This window comes from Dermochelys coriacea, chromosome 11, assembly GCF_009764565.3.
Source record: "Dermochelys coriacea isolate rDerCor1 chromosome 11, rDerCor1.pri.v4, whole genome shotgun sequence".
NCBI lineage: Eukaryota > Metazoa > Chordata > Testudines > Dermochelyidae > Dermochelys > Dermochelys coriacea.
Genome location: NC_050078.2, coordinates 51,231,662 through 51,246,680, shown reverse-complemented (window position 1 = coordinate 51,246,680; position 15,019 = coordinate 51,231,662). Strand labels below are relative to the sequence as shown.

Genomic DNA, 15,019 nt, shown 5'->3' with positions numbered 1-15,019 from the left:
CAAAAAACTTATTTGGTGGAGTTTAGCTCTCCAAGATTTTGATTTCGACATCCGACACATCTCAGGAGCTTCTAACAAAGTGGTCGATGCACTCTCCCGTGAAAGTTTCCCAGAATCAACTAGTTAAAATCGTCCTTGAGATGTGGAAAATATTGTTAGTCTTTATATATTTGGTAGTATAGTTAGAGGTGCATGTGTCTTATTAACTCTGTTTTTTTCCTAGAGCTCCAGGAAGAAATCCCAGCCAGTGTTTCACCCTATCTGTGATTTGGGGGGTGTGTCATAAATATAAAGGGAAGGGTAAACACCTTTAAAATCCCTCCTGGCCAGAGGAAAAACCCTTACACCTGTAAAGGGTTAAGAAGCTAGGATAACCTTGCTGGCACCTGACCACAGTGACCAATGTTGAGACAAGATACTTTCAAAGCTGGAGGGGGGAGAAACAAAGGGTCTGTGTCTGTCTGTGTGATGCTTTTGCCGGGGACAGAACAGGAATGGAGTCTTAGAATTTAGTAAGTAATCTAGCTAGATATGCGTTAGATTATGATTTCTTTAAATGGCTGAGAAAATAAACTGTGCTGAATAAAATGGATATTCCTGTCTTTGTGTCTTTTTGTAACTTAAGGTTTTGCCTAGAGGGGTTCTCTATGTTCTGATTCTAATTACCCTGTAAGGTATTTACCATCCTGATTTTACAGAGGTGATTCTTTTTACTTTTTCTTATATTAAAATTCTTCTTGTAAGAAATTGAATGCTTTTTTCATTGTTCTTAAGATCCAAGCATTTGGGTCTGTGGTCACCTATGCAAATTGGTGAGGATTTTTATCAAGCCTTCTCCAGGCAGGGGCATGCAAGGTTTTTGTGAGAATTTTGGGGGGAAAAACATTTCCAAACAACTCTTTCCCAGTAACCAGTTAAACGTTTGGTGGTGGCAGTGGAAGTCCAAGGGCAAAAGGTAAAATAGTTTGTACCTTGGGGAAGTTTTTAACCTAAGCTGGTAAAAGTAAGCTTAGGGGGTTTTCATGCAGGTCCCCACATCTGTACCCTAGAGTTCAGAGTGGGGAAGGACATCAGTGGGGAAGGACAGAGTGGGGAAGAACCTTGACAGGTTCATATAGATGATTGCTAAGTAGAATGTTTCACTAGGAAGGAAACAAGCAAACTAAGATTTCTCACCATTCTGGCAACTATAAGTGATGCATTCTTAGTGAAACAAGTTAGCTTCAGCAATGGTTGGATTCCAATGGCTGATTTTGGCTGCTGAGGTAGCTGTGATTTGTAGCTTTGACACTTAGGAATTTTTAACTAAATTGAGCTTAATACAAAAGGGGTGAAATGTAATGGATCTTCCCTTTTCAGCTTTACTAAATAATGCTTCTGAGAGGTGAATATTTAGATTTATAAAGGAAATATTTAGATTAATTATGGTTATTTAGAAAGAACTGGGAAAACCTCAGAAGTAGTTGGTGGTTCAGTTCAAATAAGCATCAAAAATTGCTCCTATTTAAGCTTCTCTGAACTCACTTGAACTTCTTTGAAATAGTAAATCGGGTTAGAAATCTCTTGTGAGAACTGATATCACTGCTGTCATTTCTGGAAATCCATTTCCAGTCACTCCATAAATACTAGTGTTTTAAGGACAGCTTCTCTGAGGGTATTTTGCTTCTCATGCCTCTACTCTTACTTGGAAGCAGGAAATGAAGAAACCTGTGTAATTAAAACCAACAGACAAACTGATGCTGTAGACATTTGCATATGTGCTTATCTTTATTCTCTTGACTAGTGCCAATCAAATCAATGAGTAAAACTAAGAACATTAATTAGAAGACTGATTCTCATTTACATTCAGTGGCAGCATTAGGCACCTGAAACCCATGCAATTGCAGGGGCCCCTGAAGTAGCGAGGGGCCCCCTGACAGCCAGATCCAGCCTGCCGGGCATCAGCCAGTCCTTCCTCCTCAGTGCTGCTGAGGATTCAAAATGGCAACCTGCAGACAGCATGACATCACATGCACCAGAAGAGCCTTGGAACTGAGTTTTGGCCCCCACAAGACAAACACAGCCACTGTACGTTAAGACTGCTCTACAGTCTGAGAGTGCAAAGAGACCTTCAAATGAATGTACATAAAATAAATATAACTTAAATCAAATTTTAAGGCCCTTTTACACCACCATACTGGCCTTAGTGTATATGAGAGTTAAGCTCAAAGGCCTTTGATTTCAGAGGAAATTAGGTGTCTAAATACCTTCGAGGACCTAAGCATCTGTGTTTCCAGGCCTGGGACATTACTTAAAACTTTTTGAAACGTGAAGCTGTTTGGGTTGGTTCCCTTATCCAAAGCTCATTGTTAGCCAAGATAGATACTTTTTTGTGACCATTTTATTATTAAGTGTTCACGTTTCTAAAGTGTGATGTTGATTTAGGATAAACTCTGATTTAAATCCTTTGAGCTTCCTAGTAAAAGCCAAATGGAAAAAGAGTCTCATTAAGAGTCTTGGAAAAGAAGTCTGAAAGGCAGTAAGTCCTGAAAGAACTGATGGATTTTGGTTAACAAAGACTCCCAGTTCCACTGCCTTGCCTCTGACCCTGAGAAAAAGTCTTGCCCCCTAGTCATATTGTTCATGTAAAATTAGCATATGTCAATGACGCAAAAACATTGACTTTTTAAACTAGGCCAGTAGAGAAAATGACTTCATGCTGTCAACATTTTCTCAGAGAAACTCTTGGATCTTTTTTCAATCATTATTTAGTAAACAGCATCAAATAGAGTCATTCAAATAAAAAAACAACAACTGAGAAGGCACATAAAGAGAAGCACAATTTTCTCTGTGCAGCCTGGGATGAAGCCTCTGGAAAAAATAAACTTTAAACATTTCAGCAAGGGTCTATAGAAAGTGCTACGTGGTCTATTTCATGCACCCATGAGTTTATACCAACAGTTGTTTTAATTCAGCATAATAATAATTTAGTGTGAAGGGGAACATGTTCTTAATTAATTTTATTTTTTGGATATGCTAGCCTATGCATTTTATATACAAATGAACAGAGGGGTGGAGAATATTTTTCTTTTTTGTTGCGTTGAGTTGGAAAGTTAAAGTCCTTGGGTGAGATTCTGTGTGGCCCCTCTAGGAGGCACAGCATGGAATTTTCAGCTTGGAGGAGGGGGAGAAAGGTGGCTTGAAGCCATCTTTGGCCCCTCTTGACTTGGGGCTCCTCTGTGCTCCCACCCCACATGATTTACACGGCCCTCTGAACCTGTCCATGTTATGGCAGCAATCCAAGTGACCTGGAGGGCTGCAGTGCAGCCTGGAGTACAGTGCACATGGGATATTGTTTTTGAAGAAACAAAATGAGATAGGAGATTTCCAGAGAATTGAAGCATTCCATTGAAATTCGGTATTCTGAATATGCATCTGGGAAATAACAACAGAAGCTGGTCACAGGCAGGGGGACCCAGTAAGTCCAATAACACACTCTGAGCCCCAGTAGTTTCCAATCTGTAATGGGGCTGGTTTGTAGTCACATTAATAATCATCCCTGTAGGGTTGTCAACCCTCCAGGATTGTCCTGGACTCTCCAGGAATTAAAGATTAATCTTTAATTAAAGATTATGTCACGTGATGAAACCTCCAGGAATATGTCCAACCAAAATTGGCATCCCTCTGAATTTTGGGTTTTGGCCTGTTTTCTCAATATCAGCAAAGTGTGAACATTCATGGATGTCTTGCTCTCATTTACATGATGATTTACTCCCTTGAATAGGTGGTTGATTAATAAGGATAGAAGAGTGGTAATGAAGCATTAAAATAGATCTTATGAGAAAATTGTGAAACAAGAGTTCTCCAAGTTTTTCATGGCAATGGACTACACCTAATAGAGAGATTGTCAAGGCCAATCCCTTCCCATTTATAAACACATGCAACCATTCCCCTACCAACCAGCAAGGAACAGTAACATTGAGAAAGTTTTTTTTTTGCTTCTTTGAATGCAATTTAGCAGCTGGAAACGAGGAGAGCCAGCACCTTGTGATCACAAGTCCACCGACCACAGTGAGGACTGCTGCTGTAAAAGGATAGGTTTCCATTATTAAGTGTTTAAATGTTTTTATTATCTTAATCCATCATCTTTGCATCAGATTTGACAGTGACCACTGCAGCCTTTTGTAGCTAAATGTCTTTCAAAGGCATGGCACATGCTGGCATGGGGTGCAGAAGGGCAGCACTGGAATGGGAACCTCCAAGAACATTTCTAGATAAGATTATCCCCAGTATATGGTTCCTGGGGCTCCCAGGGAGTGCACAGGGCACTGGTAGCTCCCCCATCCATGCACAATCATACAGAGAAAGGAGTATCCGAGCCCTAAGAATTAGGGTTAATATAAAATAAAAAGGATTCTCTTTGGAAGCCATTAGAGAAGTCATATTCTCTTCAAAGACTTTTATTAAAGGTTTTGTCTCCATTGCACTAGAGATGGAGAGAGAGAGAGACTAGAAAGTATGCAGTAGCCTGGAGTTGTTTCATCTGTAGTTATTTTTTAAAAAAAGGCAGTGAGTTTCCATTCCCTGTTTCTGATGGCAGAATGCTTATTCTGTGTTTGGGTTGGAACCTAGTCATGTTTGAGCATGATTGTGAACAACTGAGTTAGACACCAGGATGCTAACCTCAACTTAGCACTCAGTGTAGACCAAGGCAAATTATGTTCAGCAATGAGTCAGAGAAGCATGATTAAACCAGCTGTCCCAATCTTCAATCATGGTTAGTGGACATGATGCTGAACATGGTTTGTCCTGGTCTACGTTGCCTACTAAATCATAGTCAGCATCATGGCATCTAATTGGATTGTTCATAATTGTTTCAAAGACATCCGTTTCCCCAACTCCTGGACAGTACATATTTTTGTGGAGGGTGTTTCACAACATATTTTTTTTCAAACAGGAAAGACACAGAATTCCACATCATTAGATATTATATTTACACAGTCCCTTTCCCAACTTGCTTACAACATTTTTGTTCTGTTTGTACAGTTCCTAGCACAGCACAGCCTGGTCTATAATTGGGACCTCAAGGTGCTCCTGCAATACTCATAAATAATACTATTAAATTGTACATTTCTGATAAGCCCTGAATGGATTGTGAATAATGAAGAAGACTTGTCATTAAAAGAATCAAAAGTCCTCGGTTCTTCTTTTCCTGGCTGTACCACATCCTTGTCCTGTTTTCAGAAAAATGCCTCTGAAAACCTCTCATTGCAACAGCTCACCCATCCATAACTAATCTACCCACATGGATATTTTGAAGCTTCACTGATTAGTGTTTGTCAAAACCTTTAAGATCTCTGATGGGATATTCTGTAGAAATGTAAGATACTATTTGTTTTGCTGTTAACAATGTAACTTAATGTTTTTTTAAATTATGCCTCAGTAAAAAAATAACCACGAGTTCCATTTTTAAAGCCTTCTTAAAGTTTGTCTCTTGCTAGGAACAGACAGTTTTTGTAATGGACAGGCCCCTTTTGACAAGAGGGGCTGATGACAAAATGGTGACCACTTGGAGAGCTGCTACTTTTGTTATTCTCAGTGCTCGTGAAAATAAGTTGACTTTAAAGACAAGATTATTTGGAAAATTTTCTTTAACGCTGCTTAAAATATGTCAAGCGTGACCGTGCATTTCTTTTTTTAACAAACCTTTGTTTTACATGGTATGTAGAACGAGGAAAAAAAAAAGCTCTTGGCACAAAGACTTTTCAGGAAAGAAAGTTATTTTAAATGTCCATTGAGAACATGTTCGTAAAACAGGAAAAAACACAGTTAGGTTGATAATAGCTCTCTGCAAATGTTAGCATCACTAAATAGCTTTGCCATCTTTTTTTAGAGGGAATGTGATGTCCTAAAGTAGCAGTTCTTAATTATGCACCATACAAAGCGGTCAGGAGCTTATGCTTGTGCATTTCTTTTGCACAGGAAAATTCATTTTTAATGTTTGAACCAGCAGATTTGTTAGCTGCAGTAAATAAATAATGAGAGTTGCTCTCTGAAATACAGTATAGAAACATCTTTTAAGGAGTGAGCATTGGGTTGAACAAGTTCCTCAGCAAATAGAGAAACAAATGGCACTTGATAAGCAACCCAGAGGCGTTACTAACAGTAACTTAAAATCTCACCTCTCACAATAATATCCTCAGGAACAGACCAAGGAATCTAGCATGGCAACAAATTACAGCAATATTAATCTGTTTACAAAGGTGTGCATTGCCAAATCCACTGGTGCCTTTATTTAACAACTACTTCAAAAAGGGAAATATTTTATGTTAATTTTAATCTATAGCCAAGAGCAGTAAAAGGTGCAGTTGTTTTAAAGTGTAAATAAAACCTAGATTGATATCAACCTTTTTTGTACAAAAAAGGGCAAAAATTGGTTTCCAGTTCTCCCAGGGAAGGTGGTTTTATGAATGCTGCCAGCGTGTGTTACTTTGTTTGAGGTAGAAATGAGAGCATGATGGTACAATGCCATACGACTGTGATTGCTTCTTCCCTCTAGAAGGCAAAATAGCTAGCACTGTTGACAGGAAATATTGTAATCTACAAAATGTTGTGAAGTGATTCTGTAATTTTGTCTCTGCTCTGAATGACTTACATGCTTTTTCTGGGAAAAAAGTATGATTATGATTATTATGGTTTTTATTTATCTAGCACCAGTAGGTATTCTTGTAGAAACATACCTTCATGATCCCAGTGCGTAGGAGAGCCTTGGCACAGTGATCCTCTGCCCCCATTCCACAGGCAGTGTTCCACACCTCTGATCCCCTCTTCTCTCCAAAGTCTATGGAAGGTATCGGTGTTATAGTGGGCAGGAAGGGCAGAGGGTAGGCTAGGAAAGGCACAGATGGGTCAGGGCAGGGAGAAAGCATCATCTCCTCCCTCCCCCCAACTCCTTACTGCCACCACCAGTCGCCTCACACTGAATAATACTTCCACAATTCCTCCTTCCCTCTACCTCCCATACACACATTGGAGAACCACCTTTAGCCCATCAGAGACAGATTTGATGCAGTGAGCCATAACCATGAGAACAGGAATAGCCCTGGCCTCCCATTGATCCTGAAGGATCTGCAACCTTTGTGGGGAGGCACTGTAGGCTATTCTGCGTGAGAGGAATAACCCTGCCGCTAATGCAGCAACTGTTGAGAAAGTTCCACAAGCAGAAACTTGTGCAGATTTCTTCCTCTTAATCCCCATCCTAAAGTGTCAGTCCTACTGGCTCTCCCAAGGACAATTTAAAACCTCATCAGACATTTAGAACTGAATGCAAAAGACACTGTTACCAAGAGAAAAAAAATGGCTTTAAACTTCACAGAAAAAATAGTGCTGCCAACATATTGTGATAGCTCTTTTAAGATCTTAAGTATTATTGCCAACGGCCAAGAACATTACTGATTACTGCGTATGGTATCCGTTGGACATGGGAAACTAAATGTAATGGGGTGGTAGCCAAAATCTACTAATGGGGAAAAGTGCACAGGATTAATTCAGTGTGTTGTAATCTTATCCACAGGCTGTTCTGTAATCTGTACAAGATCTCTGGCAAACAACTTTACTTTTAAGTGGTAAAAAATTATTTGCACACTCATAAAGAGAGTATAAATGATGTGCGATGTCGTGAACTAGCCTGCAGTAGTTCACTTGAAACACATCTGAAACCTTCAAGCACATCTATCTTAAAGAATGACTCAGGGAAAGACAGGAAAGTACAAGAAAGCTCTTTACCATAATGTCTATGTTTCCAGCTAGTACATGAAGAAGCTGATATACAATTTCCAGCAACAATAAAATGAAGCTACTATAATGTCATACTCCCCCTTCCTCTTTTCCCCCCATTTGCTCTCCATTTACTAATTTATTTTCTCACCCCCATGCCCAAAGAGCTCCAGGCCTTCATGCTGAAGCCACTTCATGGGTAGAACCCTGGCTGAAGGGTCTGCATACAGAACAGCTATAGTGCTGGGCTCCAAGGAGCTTTTATTTCAGGCAAAAGTAATTTGCAAAGGTCTGTACTAAAGCTCAATGAATAGGGAATAGCTCTGTGATCCCACTTCTCACCACTAGCACATACTCAGAACCAGCCATAATTCTACCCAATGACTTTAAGAGCATTATTTGAGCAATGGTCAGAGGGAAAAGGAATTAAGCAGTGTGAAGACCCCTGAAAGCATTATGCCTGCAGAAGTCAGGAGCGGGGATAACACCACTTTCAGGGTAGCTAGGATCAGTGTCATTCCCTGCAATGCTTTCTGCACCTATTCTGCAGGTATTGCATGTGCTTTCCCCTATGCTGCTTGGTATTTACCAACTGGTGTACTGTTAAGGCTCCCACACCAAACACCAAACCTACTCTTCGAGGGTACCCTCTGGCCTTCTCCCCTTGTGGTCCACAGCATTTTGCAATCAAAATATGGCTTCCTCCTTTGCAGTGTGCTGGGAATAGCTCTGTGATCCCACTTCTCACCACCAACATGTACTCAGAACCTGCCCTAATCATACCCAATGACTTTAAGAGCATTATTTGAAAAAAGAATATGTGCCAGTTGGTTTAATTCCTCCTTTTCTGCTTTGCACAGGCTTGGGAGATAATAGTTACATAGCAGAATGGAAAAGGTAACTACAGTGAGTGCGCTGAATGCAACAATCCCACTGAAATCACAATTGAGATGCACTAGCGATTATGTTGACCCAGTACAATAATTCAGGCTATGGTTAGTTTTTGTGTTTATTACATGAACTATCTGAAATATAACACCATGAGAATCCAACTTATTCAGGCACTATCAATTCACCCAAGAACTTTAAAAAGATGCAATATGGCCCACCAAGTAACATGTCTTGCTTTATGCAGAGAAAGAGCATGCTGCAAGGAAGCCTTCGAGGCTCATGGGAAGTTAACACTTCATTGCCACTGCACAAGTGCTATAAGAACAGTTCTAGGGTTTTGCAAAGATATCTGTGCAATGATGCTGGCAAAACACTTCTGAATTGCTGCCTCACTTGTCTTGGGACTCTCAAAGTGCTGTTGCCTGTGACTTAATTCAAAGCAGTGTTGAAAAGGGAATTCTAGTGACCTGAAAATATGCTGCTCAGATGTAACATGTTAATGATCAGGTAGCTATAATGGGGTTTCCCTCTAATTGTTAGAGGGCTGGCTAAAACCCAGTTCAAAAAACTGCTAACTGTGGTTGGGGTAGTGTTATTGACAATGAATCTTGATGTCCCTCGTTCAAACTCTGTAAAGGGGGTTTCAATCCCTCAAAGACTGAAAAGTCATTTATCAGATTAAAAGTATTTCCAAATGGCACTGCAGCAGCTCTGGACACTTTGCAGTCCTCCTTCAACTTTGTAAATGAATCTGAAATTTATTTAGTATCATTGTTAATCAAGCTTTTTAATTAGGATTTATTATGGACCACCTCCTCTAAGGTGCAGAGTGCTCCAGAAGTCAACAGTTAATGAAGGTAATTAGCACCTGCCAGGATTGGGCCCTATGTGCTGTTCCATTTGGAACATGATTTTGATTTGAGACTTCCTCAAACTGTCAAAAGATCCTTGCAGGCCATTTGAATTAGGGATGCATGAAAAAAGTTTGGATCATTTCCAGCTTGGTCCTTTGCCTAAAAGCCAAACCAAAAGCTTGCCTGAGATTTGAAAATGTTTTGAGTCCTATGCCTCCTCACTCCCTGATTCTAAACAGAAACAGAGATAACAAAGTATTGTGAGAACAGAGATTATTCAGGGTAATTCCAACTAATCAAAATCAGGAAGTATTCTCTCTGTATGACAGAGTGTTGTATAAAACATCCACTTCAATTTTTCAAACAGACATTTGCATATACAGCTGTAAATCCAGTGTTGCAGATTTTCCTGATGGCTCCAACACTAAATGGAGCTTAAATCATTCATTCTGTAAAATCTGAGAGAAAGAGAGAGAGAGGTGCCAGGCCTGTTTCCTCTTTTGTGCTAGCTATGCAGAGGATACAAGTTCAAGCCCTGATATTTCTGGCTGTATTCTCCCTTTGCTCTGGTGTTAAAATGGTACCTTTCTGGAGTTCAATCAGGAGGACATTTACTCTTGAGAGGAAGGGCAAAGAGTAAAAGCAGAAACAGCTGTTGGTGCAGGCAGGATGGCTTTGTGGAGAAAGCAGGAGGGGAAGGGGGGAAAACATCTGTTAAAGCTTTATGAGTGACTCTTTTGGCTCACTTCATTCTACAGTGGTGGAACTCTGCCTTCTGCAGTAGATGTTACTGCTGGCAATGACAAATGCTACAAAGGCAATGGAAATAATAGAAAAAATAGTAAAAAATAGAAATAATTTGGCTAAGAGGAATGTAGTAAACAGAAAAAACATGCAGTTCATATAGTTAAGTTATCCTGTATTCTGCACAATAGGCAATAAAAGTAAAATATAAGTGTGATATTTGAAGAACTGATTTACTGTTGAAATTCCCTATGCTAGTTCTAGTGACTTTATTTTAGAGAATACTTAAGACAGAAAGAACTGTTACTTTGTATCAATTAATACCTTAAATCACACTTACCCTCAATATCTAATATCTAGTGTAAACTGATGACCCATTGGTTGTCTTGTTGAATCCGTCACCAGCACATAGAGGTGTGAGGGAAGAGCGGGGAACTCAGTGAATGGGCTTCCACCATGTTTCTATCAAGTTGCATTTCTGATGGACTTTGAAAAAGCTCATGTTAATCTGAACCCCTGTAATAATACTCATCTTCTCTCGTTACAGAGTTGCCAGTTACTGCCAGTAGACAGATGGGAGAAGTAGTCTGGGTATCTCATGCCCCCATTCTCCTCTATCTGCAGACTCCGTGGTTGGACTTTGTCTCACACAATGCATTCCAGTCTTCCCGCTTGATGACGGGAAGTGGGGCATCCGGGCAATTGCCTGACTGCCGTACTTCATGCATGAAGTCCAGCTGGGGAGCCTTTTATTTAACTTAACAAAGAGAAGTTTAAGGGGTGACTTGAGCACAGTCTATAAGTATCTGCATGAGGAAAACATTTTTAATAATGGACTCTTTAGCCTAGCAGAGAAAGTTATAACATGATCCAATGGCTGAAAATTGAAGCTAGATAAATTCAGACCAGAAATAAGGCATAAATGTTTTAACAGTGAGTGTAATTAACCATTGGAACAACTTACCAGGGGTTGGGGTGGATTCTCCATCATTGACCATTTTAAAGTCAAGATTGGATGTTTTTTGTAAAAGATATGCTCCAGAAATTATTTTGGGGAAGATCTATACCCCCCAGTTTTAGATTAGATTTCTCAGTGGTCCCTTCCGGCCTGGGAATCTAGAAATAAACTGTTTTAAATTTATTTTAAAACTATTCTCATTCAAATCTCTTAAAGTTTGTAAATATCACTGGAATGTTGTTATCCTAGATCTGACAGTGATAGAGGACACTATTTAAAAAAACAAAACAAAACACCTTTCCCTCCCAAAAACAGCCAAATTTGCATTGCAAAATAGCTGCCTCTATGAACATCTTTAACTGCTTGCAATTTTACTGTAGAGTAAGACTTCCACAGTGGGAATATTTTTTTACACTGTTATTCTTAGGTTTCTTTCAGTGTTAATGCTTTCTGTATTTCTCTGCCATTAAATATCTTTTTGTATCTGATTATATTTCCCCAAATGTATTATTCTGAAGCTTTCCCAAGTTAAATCTTCTTTCTACAAAAAGAAAAGGAGTACTTGTGGCACCTTAGAGACTAACAAATTTGTTAGTCTCTAAGGTGCCACAAGTACTCCTTTTCTTTTTGAGAATACAGACTAACACGGCTGCTACTCTGAAACTTCTTTCTACAGATACTCTTGTAGTTTGTTTCCTTACTTCTGCTCTCAACACCTTCCAACTTAGAATCATCTGTGAATTCCATTTGTGCTTTTCAGATAACTAAACCAGGGTAGGGTTGTTAAAATAGGGTTCAACATTTATATCAGCTGTATCTCAAAAATCACCTCAGCTCTAATTGTATGTATTGCTGTTTATCCTACAGCCAGTTTTTAGTCTACATGGCAATGTTCTTATCCAAACCAAATAGAATAAATTTTGAACTAGTGAATTCATAAGATGATGTAGGAAATGTTTTACTGAAATCCAAATGTATACTACATGAACCTCACCCACACATTTTGTAATTACAGTCATCTCTAAGAAGAGACTTTCTTTCCTTAGGTATAAATTTGAATGTACATTAACAACTTTGGGGACACTGTGTAGGAAGCACTCACAGCATTGCAGACATGAGCTCATCTCTTGTCTACTAAGATGAATTAGGAACTCAGAGTTTGACCATGCCCCTGGAAGAGTTGATATGAGATGCTTACAAAGCCATTACCTACAAAAGGTGTGCCTCATTTAAGTAACTGGGCTAGTGGGTGGCCAATATTGTTCAATGTTAAATGTAAATAGTCTTGCACCCTGAATCAAAACAGCCAAATTCTGTCTTCATGTACGCTGTACAACCTTTCTGAAGTGAATGGAGGTACACAGGTATATCTGATTGCATTATTTGACCCTACATGCTAAATCTATCAGTCAGCAAGAATATGTTTTGGAAAACTATTTTGGGACTGTTACAGAGAAAATTATTGAAATTTCAGATTCATGCATATCATCAGTAAATAGGCAAACAAAATCCTAAATTAGACTTGCATGCCCTATAATATATAACAGTGCCTGGCACCCCATTTGGCTCACTGTTCTTGAGGACAAAATGGGGCTTCTTACCACTAATATGTTATTGTTTGGAGAGAAAAAGACAACAGCCTTCGGTGTTATGAGCTTGTGCCCAGGTAGTTAACTACTAGTTTCTCTGTCTTCTCTATGAATCCAGAGACCTTTCTGTTTATCTGAATGTGACAGTCCAAAACAACAGCTTATTTGTCCAGCTCCAGTTTAGGTTCTTTTAACTACAACTGGTCAAATAATTCATTGTGAAGAACATTTATTGCAATTTATGGCAATAGCCCATATATTTTTCAAATGTTGATTTCTAGTTCAAATTCTTACCAGCGCAATATTTGACTGGTAGCTATGCATAAATAAAGAAAAAAATCATAATGTGAGATACTGAAAACAAACAGGCCTATACAAATATAGTGTTTTCTCTAGATTAGCACTACCCTCAAATACAAAGTAGAATCTATGCAGTATACCTGGAACATCGTCGTGCAGAAAAGTCTTTCCTCCCTCACAGCCCAAAACTGTCTGCTTTCTCTCAGCTCTGTGCCCTGGTCACATGTTCCAAAGATTGTATGTGGGTAACCTGAGAGGCAATGGGCTCTTGAAGTCTAACAATCAAAAGTCTCCATTACCACTGGGATCGTACCATGCTTTGCTCAATACACATGTACTGTTAGATGTTCCTTTTACAAACAGACCGGTTAGGAACTAACTCAACAATACTACTTCCAAGTCTGTATAGCAGACAATGGTCTCTACAAGGAACCACTGTCAAGAATATGTTTTAACTTTTTATTAAGGCAAAGTTACAACAAAATGATAACATACTACATCTTACATTACTTATTACTTATTCAGGATCAGGTTAATATTCGAAGAATCTGATAAAGCTTCTGGCTAGGGAGCCCTCCTACTCCAAGTACACTAACAAGGGTGACCACATTTCTAAATAGAATCATAGACGATCAGGGTTGGAAGAGACCTCAGGAGGGTTACGTACTAACAGTAAAAGAGAGAGAGAAAGATATTGGGCCAAATTCATGCCTGGTATAAACAGGCACAACTGTAAGTGTCTTTAACCTTATACCAGGTCTGAATGTGCCCCTTCAGACTTTGTTAAAACCTGAAAATTAAACAAACTCTACATCCCACAAAGTAAGAATCTTTAGTAATTATTTGTATTACAATAGTACCAAGTGGTCAAGGCCCCCATTGTACTAGGCATTGTACAAAATATAAAAGACAGGCAGACTTCTTGCTTACCATCATCATTATGTATATAAGATTATGTTTTGTGTTTGATGAATTTGTGTGAAATGACCCCCATTGGTCAAGGTATGCTCAGTTATTTGCTTATTGTCACCAATCAATCTCTTGTAGGATATGACTACTGGATAAAAAAATATCTGAGACAAGAGTGAGTATGACACCAACGAAAATGTGGTTGGAATCTGGACACACCTTTGCACGTAAGTAATTGGCTCACAACAGTGCTCTTCCTTCAACATCAATTAAACCTACAATATCTTGAATATGATTTTTGTGGTTTAAGCAATGATAGAGTAGCTCTGGTAGTATCATCCACAACCTAAAGCTCAGTCCTACAGTACTGTGGATTACTACTACTATTAATGGTAATTAATGCTAATATAGTAAAATATGTTAATTTAGAAAAGTCAGGCCTGATCATATCCCCCAGATCAACATTTGGAAGGTCCCCTCAGTGCATGGATCATGCCTTCCATGTAGAAGAGATGGAAGGTCTTAGACATCTCTAGGCAGCATGCACTTCGAGCGAACTCTGTTGAGGATGCTCCTTAAGTCCAGAGATCTACATAGACATCTGGAGTCGGGGGGGGGGCATGTTATTTCCTAAAATACTGTAATATGGCCCAGACTGAATTATCTTTCTGCTGGATCATCTTCTTTGTAGGGCTCCCTCCTTAAGAGAGGTTATTAGAGCACCTACTAGAGCACCAGGAAAGGTGTGAGCTGTGGACCCTATTGGGAGGTATAGGCCTTTGTGTGGTTGGTCCTATCTTTCCACTTATCTCCCATATCTACAGAGTCTTAGGGGAAGGGGGTTTGAGCTGTGTGGTCTGCTTTGTGGGGAGCAAATCCAGCTCCACAATGGAACAATGAGGAGCAAATCATTGCAAGGGGAACCTCTCAGAAATTTCCTCTGGTAAACCCCCTTCCACAGGGTTTCCCACAGGAGGATCAATTATGTCTATGTACGTGGTTTGAAAGAGATTTTGTGC

The 15,019-nt window shown here is 39.4% G+C and overlaps 1 protein-coding gene across 3 annotated transcripts in view; it reads left to right on the top strand.

Annotated features, from left to right (window-relative positions):
* CALCRL (calcitonin receptor like receptor) overlaps positions 1-15,019 on the top strand; it is a 114,604-nt gene that overhangs the window by 43,369 nt on the left and 56,216 nt on the right. For 2 of the 3 annotated variants that reach the window (XM_038421841.2, XM_038421842.2), the window contains exon 2: positions 14,139-14,227. The gene's annotated coding sequence lies outside the window, so the exon portion shown is untranslated. Of the gene's footprint in view, positions 1-6,690; positions 8,653-14,138; positions 14,228-15,019 lie in introns of all 3 variants that reach the window. The other variant, XM_043505452.1, reaches the window with a different exon arrangement.